This window comes from Arachis hypogaea, chromosome 20, assembly GCF_003086295.3.
Source record: "Arachis hypogaea cultivar Tifrunner chromosome 20, arahy.Tifrunner.gnm2.J5K5, whole genome shotgun sequence".
Taxonomy (NCBI): domain Eukaryota; kingdom Viridiplantae; phylum Streptophyta; class Magnoliopsida; order Fabales; family Fabaceae; genus Arachis; species Arachis hypogaea.
This window is the reverse complement of record NC_092055.1, coordinates 74,959,002-74,977,433: the sequence shown is the minus strand read 5'-3', so window position 1 is coordinate 74,977,433 and position 18,432 is coordinate 74,959,002.

Here is an 18,432-nt window from a genome sequence, read left to right as displayed (position 1 = left end):
GAGGCCATCATTTGATTATAGCTCACTTATCCCAAATAGCCTACTATTTCATTTACCTTTGTTTGCCACTTTGAGCCTTTTTAACCCCCATTTGTTCTTTATATTACCACATCACTAGCCTTAAGCGGAAAAATAATTAATTACCCCATTTGAATCTTTGGTTAGCTTAAGATAGTGTGTGTCAACTAAGTGTGAGAAAATGTAGGAACTATGGTTGATGAGAATGTGTTGTGTTTTGTTTTATTGACAAATATTGAGAATTTGGGTGCTTACTCGTGTGAAATTATAAAAACCCTATGCATTGATGTAGTATGCTTTCGTTTATATAAAAAGAAAAAAAATAGAAAAGAAAAAAAAGAGAAGAATTAAATGAATAGCGGATAAAATTACCCCAATGTTAAGTCCAATAAAAATATCAATGCATATGTGATGGAATTAAAAAAAAATTGATACATGAGTGTGGGAAAATATGCAAAAGTGAGATCTTGGGTAGCTAAGCTTGATTTTAGAATTGTATAGAGAGTGTGCATGTGTTAGGTGAGAATTCAAGTTAGTCAAAGATTCAAATTATAGCTCACTTGGCCATACATATATCCTCACCCTTACCTTAGCCCCATTACAACCTTGAAAAGCCCTCATGATGTTTGCATTTGTACACTAAATATTTGTTGATTGGATAGATGAAGAACAAAGTTTTAGAAAGCATGACTAGAGGAGATTAGAGTGGATTAACCCTAGAAACTTGAGTGATTAGAGTGCATATACACTTCCAGTGAGGGTTCAATGCTTGATTCTATGTTCCCGGCTTTCATGAGCTCTCTTCTTACAAGTTTACTTATCCCTTATTGTTTGATTTGAATTAGTGGAATCTGATTTATGTTTGTCTTAGAGAACTTGATTACTTTTAACCAAGTAGGTAGAAGCATCTTAGCATATAGCTACATTCATATAGATAGGTTACATTGCATGAGTCTTATTTTTCCCCCTTCATTCTTGTGGTTTCCTTGAGCTTAGCATGAGGAAATGCTAATGTTTAAGTGTGGGGAGATTGATAAACCACTATTTTATAGTTTATCGTGCTAAATTGAGTGGTTTTTATCAGTTCTTTGCATACTTATTCATATAAATGCCATGGTTTTACAAATCCTTCCTATTTTAAATTGTCAATTTTTAATTCCCCTTTATATCATTCGATGCCGTGATCTATGTGTTAAGTGTTTTCAGCCTTTATAGGGCAGGAATGGCTTAGAGAATGGGAAGGAAGCATGCAAAAGTGGAAGGAACACAAGAAACTAAGAAGCTAAGCAGCGAGGATCAACGCGCATGCATGCCTGACGCATGCACTTGAATTGGCGCATCATACAGCGATGCGTATGCGTGACTGACATGTACGCGTGATGTGCATCACATACTGCAATTACAAAAAGCGCTAGAAGCAATTTCTGGGCTGTTTTGGACCCAATTTTCAGCCCAAAAATACAGACTAGAGCCAGGGGGCAAGAGGAGACTGAGGACACATTTACTTTCACTTAGTTTTAGTTTTTAGTTTGGAATTTTAGAGAGAAAACACGACTTCTCCTAGGGTTCTTAGATTTTAGTTTTATGCTTTTAGATTGGATATTGAGAGAGCTACTTATACCTTCGATTGAAGTCTTCATCGATATAGTTTGCTTTTCTATTACCCTACTCTTTTGTTTCCCATTTAATTTGCTCGTGGTCATATATGGATATTGTTAATTTTGAGATTTATTAATGAAATGAACAATTTTTATATTTAATTCCATTTCTTGTTTGATTTCTTTCAATTAATTATCAGCTTCAAAATTTTCTTTTATTAATTTATTTTAATTACCATGTCTCTTATTTATTCTTATTCCATGTTGTTGAAAAATGGCATTCATGTTATGATTTAAAACTCTCAACTTGGTCTGGGAGTGGATTAATTGGAACCCTTTGAGTTAGAAAACTCAAGTATTAATTTGTAATTGGGGATTGCTGGCTAACTCACTTTTCACTAACTCTAATCCTTCCTTAGGAAGGGATTAGGACTTGTGAATTAGAGTTAGTGTTACCCACTTGACCTTCCTTCGCAACTGCAAGAGGATAGCTGAGTGGAAGCAACAACCTTTTACTATTATACTTGGAAAAGTCAACAAGGATAGAAACTCCAATTAATCTTCTCTCAGCCAAGGCCTTTTAATTCAAATACTTCATTGCTTTGATTTTTAATTATTTATTTTTCCGTTCACAAACTTCAAAAGTTTCTCAGAAAATTCCTGATCAATAATTTACACTGCTGTGTCAACTCTTTGGGAAACGACTTGGGAATTCTACTCCCAGTTATATATTCTTAATTGTGATATCTTTTAAATTGATAGTGAAAATTTTGTCGGTTAAGACTGTACTCACAACGCTACTTTTGTTAAAATTTCTTAACCGGCATTTTTCCACCCGTCAGTAACAGTGCCCAGTAATGTAAGACATAAGATTCGAGACGCCAGAGGCAATCCTAGAACTTCACATCAATCATAATATTCAAGCTTATAAAACAAATAAATAAATCCTTAAACAGGTTATCTAACTTAGGGGATTTCTAATCTAACATTTACACTGCTGTCCCATAGACTTCGCCAGCCTAACCGCCATGCGATCTATCACCACTGCCTACCAAACCTCCTCAATCCCAGTAGAAAACACAAGTAATTCATACAAGTAAAGCACAAGTAATTATCAACTATAGCAAGTAAAACAAAAAGCACTTAAGCATGTTATACAATTAGGCATATTATGCAAGTAAATAAAGCAAGAAAACACATAGTAATGCATATGATGAATGCCTATCCTACTAGCTGTGATATCACATTGTCGGTTCAACTGTCAACTCGACACATTCCCATTGGAATGTCACCTTTCAGTCATGATTAAAATGGGTTCCACCAGGGATATCGTGCCCAGCACTAGGTCAAGGGATATAGTGCCCGTGTACACTCTTGTGATTTCGAAAGAATGAAAGTGGGATACTAAGTCACAGAGCTCACATCTCAACGTAAGCGAGAAAAACCACCGCCCTTACGCCGCTGCCGCGACCTCGACAAGCAGTATTAACCAACTGTCCTTGTCAGGTGCATAGCATCTCAACAATACCAGTATAAAACAATATACATCCATATTTCATCAATGATCACTTTCAGTGTTCTATCTTTTCTCATTTATCTTCGAGTCCCGGACTCGTCACAAACATTTTCAATTTTCTTATTTCCACAGCTCATCATACTCATCATCAATATAGTACTCTAATGGTACCTTCACAAACTTCAGAAACCTAAGTCTTCATCTTCTAAACTTTTACCAGAAAATATCTAGTTAAACTCACTTAGGGTATTCTCTAAGTTTCAAAGCCTAAAAACAAGCTAAGGGACCTTAAACAAGCGTTACGAAAATTTGCAAGCTCACCGAGAAGGTAAAATGATTGAAAACAAGGTTTTTATTTGAAAAGCATGGCTTGTGTGTACGCATAGGGTTATGCGTATGGACACAAGATAAAATTTTCCATTTTGTATGTACGCATGAATTCGTGCAGACGCATTCAACAGAAGGCTCTTCCTAGCTTGTGCATACGCACAACTTGCAACTTTCACAGGGTGTCCATGCGCACACCCTTCGTGCGTACGCGCGAGTCATAACACTCGTACTACTCGGTGCGTAGGTGATGAGCAGATATTTTATATGCTTTTTGCCATCATTTTCACATAGTTTTAGTATGTTTTGTTTAAGTTTTATTATGTTTTTATAGGTTTTTAGTGCAAAATTCACATTTTTGGATTCTTCTTTGATTTTGTGTGTTTTTATACAATTTCAGGTATTTTCTAGCTGAAATTGAGGAGCTGGAGAAAAAGTCTAACTCAGAGGCAGAGAAAGCACTGTAGATGGTGTCTGGATCTGACCTCCTTACACTCGAAAGAGCTTTTTTGGAGCTACAAAAGTGCAAATGGAGCATTCTCAACGGCTATGGAAAGCTAACTTTCAGATCTTTCCAGAAATTTATAATAGTCCATACTTTGCTTCAGAATTAAAGGCCCAAAACTTGCGTCCAACACCAGCCTCTTGCCCTATTATGGCGTCCAACGCACAAGGAGAAGAGACCAGCATTCCAACGCCCATAAAGGACCCCCTAGCCAGCGTTCAACACCCTAGAGGCCTCCTAGCACGTGGATCTCATTAAATCTTAGCCGAAACACTCACCAAGTGGGCCCCATAAGTGGATTTTAGCACTAAAACACTATTTTACCCTTTCTTATGTAATCCTTAGTCATTAGCTTAGTATTTAAAGAACTTTTACACGATCTTCAAGGGAGATCGGCCATATTTCATTTTTCACATTGTATTTTCTATCAGTATGAGTTTCTAAACCTCCTAGGTTGAGGGGAGGAGCCCTGCTGAGTTTTATGGATTAATAAAAGTATTACTGTTTCTCTTCAATCTGTATTTGATTCGATTCTAAGATGTATCTTCGTTCTTCAACTTGATGAATGGGATGACCCGTGACTATCATCTTTGTTCTTCATTCTAAGACTGCGTGCCTGACAACCACCCATGTTCTTCTTGGGTTCGTGTGAATACGTAACTGGAAAGCATTGAATAACTAGCTTGATTATACATCTCTTAGACGGCTAATCCACGACTATGTTGGGGACTTCTCGAGACATCAGTTCATCTAAGGTATGGGGATATTAGGTGATGACAAGTCATCCTAGCCTATTTTAACTAGTCTTTTTCTTTTGTTTTCATTAGAATTATGCACTTTCTTGAACCATAAGCAAGCTAATTGAGTAGATTTTCATGTTTCCCTTGATTGAATCAACCATGTATAAATTCATGCCATTTCATGAGGTTTTATGCTAAAATTGTTGCATATTATGATAGAATGAATATCTCATGATTATGAGCATAGCTTTGATGAGTTTGGTTGATTAATTATAGGTGAAGAAAGCTTGGAGAAAGGTTGAAGTAAGAAGGAATAGCTAGGAGTAAAGAGAAGACAATGGAATAAGTGAAATTGAACCAGGAAGCAAAAAGCTGGACCTAAAGTTAGCATCAAACTTTTGCACAAACTTTTGGTTGAAAAGTTAGCCCCAACGTTAGCCCCCTAACTTGGAGGCTAACGTTGGAACTTGAAAATCATTCCCTGGGTACCAAAAGTTTGCGCCAACGTTAGCCCCCTAACTTTGAGGCTAACGTTGGCACATGAAAATCACAAGGAGGAGCAAAAGTTTGCGCCAACGTTAGCCCCCTAACTTGGTGGCTAACGTTGGCGCCACAAGCACACAAGGCAAGGCCAACGTTAGGGTCAAAGTTAGACCCCTAACGTTGGCACCAACGTTCATATCAGCAAATTTTGTGGGCTGCTATGAAAAGTTGGAGCAAAACTTTTGCTCAAACTTTTGGTCCAACTTTTGCAAAACTCAAACCCGGTTCAATTGGTTCACTTTGGTTCTTCTCCAAACTTCAAGAGCAATAAACCAAGGCCTCTTTCAACCCAATTCCACCAAGAGCAAAGGCCCAACTCAAAGCTTGAAGATCATTTGAAGAAAGTGTATAAATAGGATAGAATTCAAGTTCTTCGGGGAGCTTTCTTTTTGGAATTTTCATAATAGTTTTCGGAGAGCTTTTGATATTGAGTGAACTTTAATTTCTTTGTCTTGGGGAAGGAGAATTCACTTCTCTTCCTCTTAGTTTTATTGCTTTCAATTTCAATTACACTTGTCTTGGATCTTGGGTTGGAGATTTGAAGAAATTCTGTTTCAATCTCATCCTTGGATCTCTCTGTTTATTTACTACTTAATTGAATTTCCGTTTCTGTTACTTGCTTCTTATCTACTTTCCTTGCAATTTACAATTTCCTTTCAATTGTTCTTATTAGATCTAGGAAGGCATTGAGATCTAGACTTGGTTTTCTAGTCTCTGGGTCCTGAGATCTGGTTTCCCATTTTCAATTCTCTGTTTACTGCTTTATATGTTCATTTACTTTTCTGTTTCAGATCCGATTCAATCCCAATTCCCTTTTACTCTTCTGTTTAATGCAATTCAACTTTTCCTTGTTTAAATTCTGCAAATCCAATCCCCAATTCCCTTTACAATTCCAGCCGTTTACATTTCTTGCACTTTAAGATTCCGCTATTTACATTTCTTGCATTCTAAGTTTCTGCTATTTAATTTCTTGTTCTTTAAGATTCAGCACTTTAATTCCCTGTTCTCTTTACTTCCATGCAATTTAATTTCTGCACATCACAAAACACTCAACCAAATCTTGATTCGCTTGACTAAATTAACCACTAAGCTAAAATTGCTCAATCCTTCAATCCCTGTGGGATCGACCTCACTCCCGTGAGTTTTTATTACTTGATGCGACCTGGTACTCTTGCCGGTTAGATTTGTGTGTTTTGGGAGAAATTTATTTTTCCTCCAAAATACTCATCAAGTTTTTGTCGCCGTTGCCGGGGATTGATTAGATTGACAATGATTAAGTGAGGTGGTGATCTAGATCAAGCACTTTTTTCTTTAATTTTGATTAACCCACTAACTGTTTGATTTTTTGCTTAAACTAACTAACACTTCAATCTGGCAGTAAATTGAAGTGTCACTGATTTTGTGCATTTCTCATGCTCTGCTTGTATGTCAGGTACAAGAAGAACCATACCCAATTTTCATGAACAAGACGAAAGAACTCTCAGGAGGTTAAGAAGAGCTGAAAGAGGGAAAAATATTGTTGGAGAAGAGGAATTAGACGAAGAATTCCAAGAGATGGAGGAACATTTAACCAATCCACCAGGTGGAGAAGACAACAACAATGGCAACCCACCCCAGAGGAGAGTTTTGGCTTCCTATACCTTTGCAAATCCCAGACATTGTGGGAGCAGCATCTTGGCTCCAAATGTTAATGCTAACAATTTTGAACTCAAGCCACAACTCATCACTTTGGTTCAGAACAATTGCTCTTTTGGTGGAGGACCACTTGAGGACCCACACCAACATTTATCCACTTTCTTGAGGATATGCAACACTGTCAAAACTAATGGAGTGCCCCCTGACAGTTACAAACTGATGCTATTCCCATTTTCTCTCAGGGACAAGGCCACTCAATGGTTGGAATCGTTTCCAAGGGACAGCATTAACAACTGGGATGATTTGGTAACTAAGTTCCTTGCAAAATTTTATCCACCTCAGAGGATTATAAGGTTAAAGGCTGAGGTTCAAACATTTACACAAATGGAGGCCGAACCTATCTATGAGGCATGGGAGAGGTACAAGGCTCTGATCAGGAAATGTCCCCCTGCCATGTTTAATGAGTGGGAAAAACTTCAAAACTTCTATGATGGCTTAACACTGAAATCCCAGGAAGCTTTGGATCATTCAGCTGGAGGTTCCTTGCAACTCATGAAAACTGCAGAAGAGGCTCAAGAACTCATTGATATGGTGTCCAACAACCAATATTTCTTTGCTCATCAAAGAGGCCGCCAACCATCACAAAGGAGAGGAGTAATGGAGCTAGAAGGAGTGGATTCAATCCTAGCTCAAAACAAGATGATGCAGCAGCAAATTCAACAACAATTTGAGCAAATGGCCAAGAGGATTGACAGTCTCCAAGTTGCAGCAGTTAACACTAGCCAACCATCAACCACATGGGGACAGAGTGAAGAAACTCAAGAAGAACAACAACAAGAGTAAGTACAGTATATGCACAACCAAGGACCAAATGAAGTGTATGGTGATACATACAATCCATCCTGGAAGAACCACCCAAACCTCAGATGGGGAGATAACCATACCCAAAACCAACAACCATGGCAGAGGAACTCAAACCAGCACAACCCAAGAAGCAACCAAAACCACAACCAGCAGCAGACTAACCAAAACCCCTACAGAAAACCTCAAAACAACTACCCCAACATCAACCAATACCAATCTAATAACCAACCCACCAACCAAAATGCCTACCATCCACCACCCACATCTCATAACCCACCTCAAGTATCACCTGAAGCCCAAAGAATCACTCACTTGGAGGCCATGATAGACAAAATGTTGAAACACCAGGAAATGGTAACCAAGAATCAGGAAGCCTCCCTGAAGAGCCTAGAGAGACAGATGGGGCAACTCTCCAAGCAAGTATCTGTTGAGAGACCTTCAAACTCACTGCACAGTGACACAATTCCAAATCCCAAGGAAGAATGCAAGGCAATACAATTAAGGAGTGGGAGAACATTGATAAGCAACAATGACACTACAAGGAAGCAAGCAAAGAACATCAAAGAACCAACGGAGGATGAGAATCAGACAAAGGCAGATGAGGTTAAGGAGCAAGTTGTGATGCCAAACAAAAGCACTGAGAAACTTAAAGAGAAGGACAACCAGCCACATAGCTTAAAGGAAGTAGCTCAGGGACAGCAGCAAATAGGAAAGAGCATCACACCTCCACTGCCATATCCCCAGAGGTTTAACAAAGAGGTTAAAGACCAGCATTTTCACAAATTCCTTGAGATTTTTAAGAAGCTGGAAATCAATATCCCCTTGGCTGAAGCACTTGAGCAAATGCCTCTGTATGCCAAATTCTTGAAGGAGCTTGTCAACAAGAAAAGAAGCTGGGATGAGAAAGAAACCATAATGATTACTGAGGAATGCAGGGCCTTGATTCAAAAGGGGCTTCCTCCCAAGCTTGAGGACCCAGGGAGCTTCCTGTTGCCTTGCACCATTGGGGAATTGACCATCACTAAAGCAATGTGCGATCTCGGAGCAAGTATTAACTTAATACCATCTTCCTTGGTGAAAAAGCTGCATATAGAGGAGGTCAAACCAGTACAAATGTCTCTGGAGCTGGTAGACAAGTCAATGGTATACCCCAGGGGTGTAATTGAAAATCTTTTGGTCAAGGTGGACAGTTTTATATACCCTGCTGATTTTGTGGTTCTAGAATCAAACGATGATGATGGTGACTCTGTTATACTGGGAAGGCCATTCTTGGCCACTGCTAGAGCTATCATAGACGTAGAGGAAGGGGAATTAACTCTCAGGATGCATGACCAGAGTGTCACTCTGAAGGTATTACCAGAGGCACAATTTAGCAAGGAGAAGAAAGACTATATGAAAAATGACCAGGAAAGTCACAGCAACATCCCAATGCTAAGGATTGTGCAGACTGATGAAAAAGCCCAAGAGGATATTAGAGTATTGGCCACTGAGAAGAGAGGTCCCCAAGGAAAACCTACGGCCAGAAAAGAAAGAACAACAAAAGGAAAGATGAAACGCAGAAACAAAGCAAAAAGGGGTTGGAAGAACAGAAAGATTCCAACAGAGGGGCTTTCCAAAGGTGACAAAGTGCAACTGATATATCAACAGCTGGGGGCAAATCAACAAACCGAGGATTACTACACTGTCAGCAACATACTATCATTAGAGCATGCTGAAATTGAACACCAGAGAACAAAGAAGAGGATCACGGTCAGAGGAGACAAATTGAGGCCTTACAAGCACCAACCACCATAAAAGAAAGCTCCAATGTCAAGCTAATGACAATAAAAGAGCGCTCCATGGGAGGCAACCCATGCTTTAAGATTCATGTCATTTTAAATTCAATAAGTTATGATCAATTGAGCATGAATTCTTTTCTCTTTTCATGAATATGTCCATTGACTGCATGCACTATTTTGAAACATATGCTAAGTTTGGTGTGCTTTCAAGCACACTAAACCAATGTTACAAATAATTCTATTTTGCATGTTTGGAGTATCTTGACAAAGCATATGGCCGAACACTAAGTTTGGTGTCCACATAGCTTCGTGAAAAGTAGAAACTCATGCATCAATAATCATACAATTGTTGTTTTTCAAAATCTTATAAATGAAAAAATTCTTTTCTGGTAATGAAGGCATTAATTGTGATGTACCCTTTGACAAGAAACAAGTTTCGTGTTCACCAAACCTTAATGCACCGATTTAGGGATACAATTGATCCTTCATGAAAAAAAAAAAGAAAAGAGAAAAAGAAAGTATGATGAAAACAATTCTTATGAACATTTAATATTTGAATCTCACTAATTGGAGGAAGATACTCATTTTCTTTATATATGACCAAACATTAAGTTTGGTGTCTTAAAGAGAGAGTGTCACGGTTCAAATCATATAAGAATTTATGGTTCACATAGTATTAATAAAAAGAACACTCTTGCTACGGTTGGATAAGACTAATGTATGTTGTCTTGTTGTGGTGACTAGGAGGTCAAAGAATCTTCAAAGAAAAAGACAAGACAAAGGAAAGCTTAGCATGAAGACAAAATCCCATCACATGCCTCGAAAAAGAAATCTGCCACTCCTTGAGAATGATCACGGCAAAGGCAAGGGAAGGAGCAAACTTTGTCTTCATTCATCCTTACATGCATACCTTTGATCTCCATAAGTCTAATTGCATCCCAACCCTTCATTGCTCATTTAAAAGCATACCACCTTCAAGCCATGCACATGACCGAATCACTCCTCAACATAACAAGCTTTGTGCAACCTTTCTCTTACTTTAAACTCCAACCACTTAAACTTCTCTTCATAATTTCTTGTCATAGCAAGTCCGGTCTCAATTTCTTTTTGCTCTAAACATACATCAAACTCTCCAACATTCTTTACACTCCTTCTCAACCAACCAAGTGACCATGGCAACCTCCTCAAGAACCAAACGAAGAAAAGGAAAAGATCCCATAGTGGAGGAAGACACACATGAATATGACCAACGGAGGTTCAAGTCTTGGTTTCATCAAATGCAAATTCAATGGATGAACGAGAAAAGAATCTATCCTGAAATTCCATTCTTGTTGCCGGATGATGGATGTCAAGAAATGAAGAACAAAATCCGGAAGAGGAGGTGGGAGGAACTTGCATCACCAGCCACCCGAATCAATGCCAATATCATAAGAGAGTTCTATGCAAATGTCCCAAGGCTTGACATGCGTGAGCCCCCAACGTACAAGAGCTATGTGCGGGGGGTAGAAGTAGACTTTAGCCCGGATGCAATCAAGAAAGTCTTGAAACTAAAGTCAGTCCGCTTTGATGAACCGGGATACCAACAAAGATTGAATGAGGATCATGATTATGAGGAGATTGCGAGAGACATTTGTTTTGAGAACTCAGAGTGGGAAGGAGATAACAAGAACAGATACAAGTTCCTGAAGAGATGTAACCTCACTCCGGAAGCAAAAGGATGGTATGAGTTGATGAAAAGATCAATTCTGGGCACAGTAAACACCTCAGAAGTTAACAGGGAGAGAGCCGTGATGCTGCATTGCATCATTGTGGGAGGAGAGATAAGAGTTCATGAAATCCTTGCAAAAGACATTCAAAAGTTGGCTGAAAAGAATTCGGCCGGATCTTGGTTGTACTATCCGAGTACCATTTGGAGGTTGTGTGCAAAGGCTAAGGTTCCAATGGAAGAGGAGAATCCAATGTGGATAAGCCAAGGCATGCCCATAACCATTGAACGAATGATGATGCCCCTTGAAGCACATCAAGGCCGAAGACCACATGGAGGAAGGGAAAGAGAAGAACCAATGGAAGAAGATGAGCCACACATAGAAGAAGAGCCACAAGAGGAGGAGGAACAGCCACACTTTTTCCCACATGGCAATATGGATATGACTCAAATGCAAGAAGCAATAGGAAGATTGTCACAACAGTACACGAGAATCCAAGAAAGGCAAGAGGAATACCATTCTCTGTACATGAAAAACCAACAAGCACAAGAAGAAAGGGAGCTAAGGATAATGAACAAACAAAGTGAATTCGAGTCAAGATTCCTTGTGATGCAAGAAGAACATGCTTTTCAATCTCATGAATCTTTTGGGAAGTTGGAACAAATGCAAGCTGAAAATTTAAAGGCTCTCAAAGAGTTCACAACACTCCAAGATGCAAGGTATGAAGTACAAGCCGATTACAACATCAATAGCCAAATCAAACTAAACTATATTGGAGAACATTTGCACAACATGGATCCGGCGTTCCCAACTTTTGATGAATTCTTCAAAAAGAGAAGTGAGGTAGAAGTAAGCAGGGCTATGAGACTTGAAGATAGAGTAGAGGAGGCTATGAATAAGGCTGGCTTTTGGCAAGATCAACAGGCACCAAACACGGATGGTGGGAACAATAGCAGCCAAGTGTATGAAAGGAGAAAGAAAAAGCATGACAAATGAAAGGTGGACTTGCTCCTTATTCATCACTACAAAATCTATCTGTTCTAAGTTGTCTTTGCATCTTTAAGTAGTTCTTTAAAAAGTCTTTGCATCATGTTTGTTTCTTTTAAAATAAGTAAGCTAGTCTATGTGTGTGCTTGTGTGTTTACTTTCACTGAACAAAAAGTATGTTTTGTCCCCTGCATCTTTAAGTTCAATAAAAGAAAAAGTTTGAATGTGAAGCAAGATAGTCTCTGTTAGATAGAAGTAGAATAAAAGTAAGTGGTGGTATGTGTGTGATTGTATAATAGCTCACTTTTAGTGAATAAAGAGCCAGGATATCTCCTTCTAAGTAAAGAGTAGCCTACTGTCTATGAATCTCAATTAAATAAAAAATTCCTTGGTTAGAAAGAAAAACAAAAAGAAGGAAAGAAAAAAAAAAGATAGCCAAAAAGTGGCAGAACAAAAGGAAACAAAAAGAAACAAAGCTGGACACCAATAGCTTGAACTTTAAAATATATGCCTATGATGTCTTTGTACTAGGATCTGCTTGGATTAGTAAGCTCTTAGGAGTGCCTCAACACTCGGTGACTTGGGTTAACTAATCCGGGATCATCAGCTGAAAGTCCACTATCAAGAGCAACCTAACTACAAGGCATTTAGTAACCCAAAGAGGTGCTGGGCATCAATGTTTTAAGAAGGAATGTGAGCCAAGTGTCTATGGTGAATAATGTGTCAAGAATAAAGAAAAGAAAATGAACTTGCTACACATGACACTCAAATAAAGCTTATGAACAAAGTAATAGCCAAGGATAAAGGAATAATGAGAGGTCATAGCAGTATGTCACTTGAAGTTTGAAGGAGACCTTCTAGGCCTAGGAGTCAATAAGAAGTGAGTATTTGCACATCCACACAGAATCCCATGAACTATCAATAATACTCTGCTAGCATGAACATCCTCTTCCATCTCATTCTTTCTTCTCAATAAATCTTTTCTTGCTTGGGGACAAGCAAGCTTTAAGTTTGGTGTTGTGATGACAAGTCATCCTAGCCTATTTTAACTAGTCTTTTTCTTTTGTTTTCATTAGAATTATGCACTTTCTTGAACCATAAGCAAGCTAATTGAGTAGATTTTCATGTTTCCCTTGATTGAATCAACCATGTATAAATTCATGCCATTTCATGAGGTTTTATGCTAAAATTGTTGCATATTATGATAGAATGAATATCTCATGATTATGAGCATAGCTTTGATGAGTTTGGTTGATTAATTATAGGTGAAGAAAGCTTGGAGAAAGGTTGAAGTAAGAAGGAATAGCTAGGAGTAAAGAGAAGACAATGGAATAAGTGAAATTGAACCAGGAAGCAAAAAGCTGGACCTAAAGTTAGCATCAAACTTTTGCACAAACTTTTGGTTGAAAAGTTAGCCCCAACGTTAGCCCCCTAACTTGGAGGCTAACGTTGGAACTTGAAAATCATTCCCTGGGTACCAAAAGTTTGCGCCAATGTTAGCCCCCTAACTTTGAGGCTAACGTTGGCACATGAAATTTACCCCTGGGCACCAAAAGTTTGCGCCAACGTTAGCCCCCTAACTTTGAGGCTAACGTTGGCATGAAGAAATCCTCCCTGGGCACCAAAAGTTTGCGCCAACGTTAGCCCCCTAACTTTGAGGCTAACGTTGGCACATGAAAATCACAAGGAGGAGCAAAAGTTTGCGCCAACGTTAGCCCCCTAACTTGGTGGCTAACGTTGGCGCCACAAGCACACAAGGCAAGGCCAACGTTAGGGTCAAAGTTAGACCCCTAACGTTGGCACCAACGTTCATATCAGCAAATTTTGTGGGCTGCTATGAAAAGTTGGAGCAAAAGTTAGACCCCTAACTTTTGCTCAAACTTTTGGTCCAACTTTTGCAAAACTCAAACCCGGTTCAATTGGTTCACTTTGGTTCTTCTCCAAACTTCAAGAGCAATAAACCAAGGCCTCTTTCAACCCAATTCCACCAAGAGCAAAGGCCCAACTCAAAGCTTGAAGATCATTTGAAGAAAGTGTATAAATAGGATAGAATTCAAGTTCTTCGGGGAGCTTTCTTTTTGGAATTTTCATAATAGTTTTCGGAGAGCTTTTGATATTGAGTGAACTTTAATTTCTTTGTCTTGGGGAAGGAGAATTCACTTCTCTTCCTCTTAGTTTTATTGCTTTCAATTTCAATTACACTTGTCTTGGATCTTGGGTTGGAGATTTGAAGAAATTCTGTTTCAATCTCATCCTTGGATCTCTCTGTTTATTTACTGCTTAATTGAATTTCCGTTTCTGTTACTTGCTTCTTATCTACTTTCCTTGCAATTTACAATTTCCTTTCAATTGTTCTTATTAGATCTAGGAAGGCATTGAGATCTAGACTTGGTTTTCTAGTCTCTGGGTCCTGAGATCTGGTTTCCCATTTTCAATTCTCTGTTTACTGCTTTATATGTTCATTTACTTTTCTGTTTCAGATCCGATTCAATCCCAATTCCCTTTTACTCTTCTGTTTAATGCAATTCAACTTTTCCTTGTTTAAATTCTGCAAATCCAATCCCCAATTCCCTTTACAATTCCAGCCATTTACATTTCTTGCACTTTAAGATTCCGCTATTTACATTTCTTGCATTCTAAGTTTCTGCTATTTAATTTCTTGTTCTTTAAGATTCAGCACTTTAATTCCCTGTTCTCTTTACTTCCATGCAATTTAATTTCTGCACATCACAAAACACTCAACCAAATCTTGATTCGCTTGACTAAATTAACCACTAAGCTAAAATTGCTCAATCCTTCAATCCCTGTGGGATCGACCTCACTCCCGTGAGTTTTTATTACTTGATGCGACCCGGTACACTTGCCGGTTAGATTTGTGTGTTTTGGGAGAAATTTATTTTTCCTCCAAAATACTCATCATTAGGGTCTTTGTGGTAGATGCTAGAACCCAAAGAAGCAACATTCTCTTATCCGGAAGATTCGACCTTGTCTGTGGCGTTTTGAGCAGGATCATTAAGGAGAACGGACTGTAGGAGCTTCACCCTCAATCAGAATGGATCCACACTAACCTTGGGGTTCAGATCTGGAGGAGCATTGGCGACCTCTTAAGAAAGGCGTTGGTCACATATAGCCTGCCATAGAAGAAATCACTCACAGTTGAAGAAGACAGTAAGACCAGAGTTAATCCAGAAGGTCAAGGCATCTCCAAGCCTTAACCATCTTCTTATCATAGTTTACACAACTTCTGAGTTCTGAGTTACGTTTTCTTTTTATTTTCTTTTATGTAATTAAACAACATACCTACATCTCCTACTCACCTGACTAAGATCTACAAGATAACCATAGCTTGCTTCAAACCGCAATCCTCGTGGGATCGACCCTGACTCGCTCAGGTATTACTTGGACGACCCGGTGCACTTGCTGGTTCGGTTGTATGAAGTGTGGGAATTTGTACGGCTACCATGTTTTTAGCGCCGTTGCTGGGGATTGTTCAAGTTTGGACAACTGACGGATTATCTTGTTGCTTAGATTAGGTATTGTCTTTAACTTTGTTAGAGTCTTTTATTTTTATTTTCTTCTTCTTTTTTTCAAAAAAATGAAAATTTATTTTCAAAAACCTTTTCTTTTCTTTGTTTAATCTTTGTTCGTGGTTTGAGTCTTTTGTTTTTGTTCTTGTTGAAATTTTTTAATTATTTGAGTCTTTCTTTCTAAAAATTTTCAAAAATAGTATCTTTTGTTGAATCTTGTGTCAATCTTTAAGTTTGGTGTCTTCTTGTATCTTCTCTTTATAATTTTCAAAAATTGTGTCTTTGGTTTTTAAAATTTTTAAGTTTGGTGTCCTTTGTGTGTTCTTATTTTCTTTGAATTCTTTGATTTTTGTTCTTGGTGTTCTTCTTGATCTTCAAAGTGTTCTTATTTTTCTTTTTGTTTTGATCTTAAAATTTTTAAGTTTGGTGTCTCTTTGTGTTTTTCTTTTTAATTTTTGCATAGAAGGTGTTTTAGATCTAGAAATTTTAAGTTTGGTGTCCTTTTGTTGTTTTTTCTTTCTTCATTAAATTTAAAAAACAAAAAAATAAAACATATTTTCTTATCTTTTATTAATTTTCAAAAATTTTAATTAAAATTTCAGATTTTAATTTCAAAATCACCATCTTATCTTATCTTAGTTTTGAAAATTTCAAAATTCAAATCTTTTCAAAATCAATTCTTTTCAAAAATCATATCTTTTTCAAAATCTTATCTTGTCTTCTTATCTTTCTTTAAAATTCAGAAATCTTATCTTATCTTATTTCAAATTCAGATTTTAAAATTCAATTTCAAAAGTCAAAATTCAAATTTCAAATTTCAAATTTCAAAATCAAACTTTTTCAAAAATTAAAATCTTTTTCAAATCTTTATCTTAACTTGTTTCAAATTCAAAATTCAAAATTTAAAATTCAAATTTCAAATTTTAAAATAAAAAATTTTATAATCTTCTATCTTATCTTGTTTTCAAATCTTTTCTTAAGTAGTTACTTGTTTTCTCTCTCTTCTTTTTCAAAACTTCCTAACTAATTCCTCTCTCTTCTAATTTTTGAAATTTCTTCTTCTATTTCTCTCTCTTCCTTTTCGAAATTCATTAATTAATTTTCAATTCTTTTTAATTAATTAGCTTCTATTTTCGAATTACATTAATAAATAAAATAAAAACAAAAATATTTTAATTCTTATTTATCTTTTTACTTTTATTATTCGAATTCTTCTTCTCATTCTTCTATCTTCATTCTTCTTTCTTTTATCCCTCACATCTCACTAGGAGTTCTCTATACTCAAATCAGGCATAGAAGCTTCCTTTCTTTCTTTCTTGTTTTCTTTTTCTTGTTTATGACCAGGAACAGGGATAAAGAGCCTCTCTTTAATCTTAATCCTGAACCTGAGAGGACTTTAAGGAGGAGCTTACAACAAATTAAAGCATAACACTCCAGAAGAAACCTTTCAGAAATTTTCGAACAGGAAGGTAAAGACATGGCAGCCGAGCCTAATCATGAAGGAGAGGCAAGAAAGGTTCTTAGTGACTTCACCATGCCTACCTCTGATTTCTATGGTAGAAGCATCTCTGTACTTGCCATTGGAGATAACAACTTTGAGCTTAAGCCTTAGTTAGTCTCTCTTCTACAACAGAATTGCAAGTTCTATGGACTTCCACTAGAAGATCCACATCAATTCTTATCTGAATTCTTGCAAATCTGTGACACGGTTAAGACTAATGGAGTAAATCCTGAGGTCTACAGACTTATGCTCTTTCCCTTTGCTGTTAGAGACAGAGCTAAAATATGGTTGGATTCTCAACCTAAAGAGAGCCTAGAATCTTAGAAAAAGATGGTCAATTCTTTCTTGGCCAAAGTCTTTCCTCCTCAAAGGATGAGCAAAATCAGAGTGAAAGTTCAAACCTTCAGACAAAAAGAAGGTGAATCCCTCCATGAAGCTTGGGAAAGATACAAGCAACTGCTCAAGAGGTGTCCTCTGATAAACCCCAATTTTGTGGTTTATTTTGTGTTTAATTTGGGGGATTTTATCACCTTTTCTCATATTTATTCAATGAAATAGCATGGTTTTGCAATTCTCCCTTGATTTGTGCTTAAATGTGAAAACATGCTTTTTGGGCCTTAAAATAGCTAAATTTAACTCACTTTAATTCCATTCGATACCTTGATATGTTTGTTGAGTGATTTCTAGTTCATAAGGCAAGAATTGGATGGAAGAAGTGAGGAGAAAAGCATGCAAGATGGGAGAACTCATGAAGAAATGAAGGAACCATAAAGCTGTCAAGCCTGACCTCTTCGCACTCAAATGACTATAACATGAGCTACAGAGGTCCAAACGAGGCGGTTCTAGTTGTTCTGGAAAGCTAACATCCGGGCCTTCTAAATGATATAAAATTTTCCATATGTTACTTTGCTCTCAGGGGCACGCATGCGCCATGTCCGCGTGCGCGCCGATGCTGCTCGTGGCCCACTAAAGTGAAATCGCCCCCAACAATTTCTGAAGCACTTTGGGCCCAACCCAACTCATTTCTAATGCTATTTCATGCAGAATTCAAGCTTGGGCAAGGGGGGAGCAATTGTTGGTAGTATAGCATCATGTAGGTTAGCTTCTAGAGAGAAAAGCTCCCTCTTCTCTCTAGAATTAGGTTAGGTTAATTTCTCCTAGATCTAGGTTCAATTACATATTTTCAT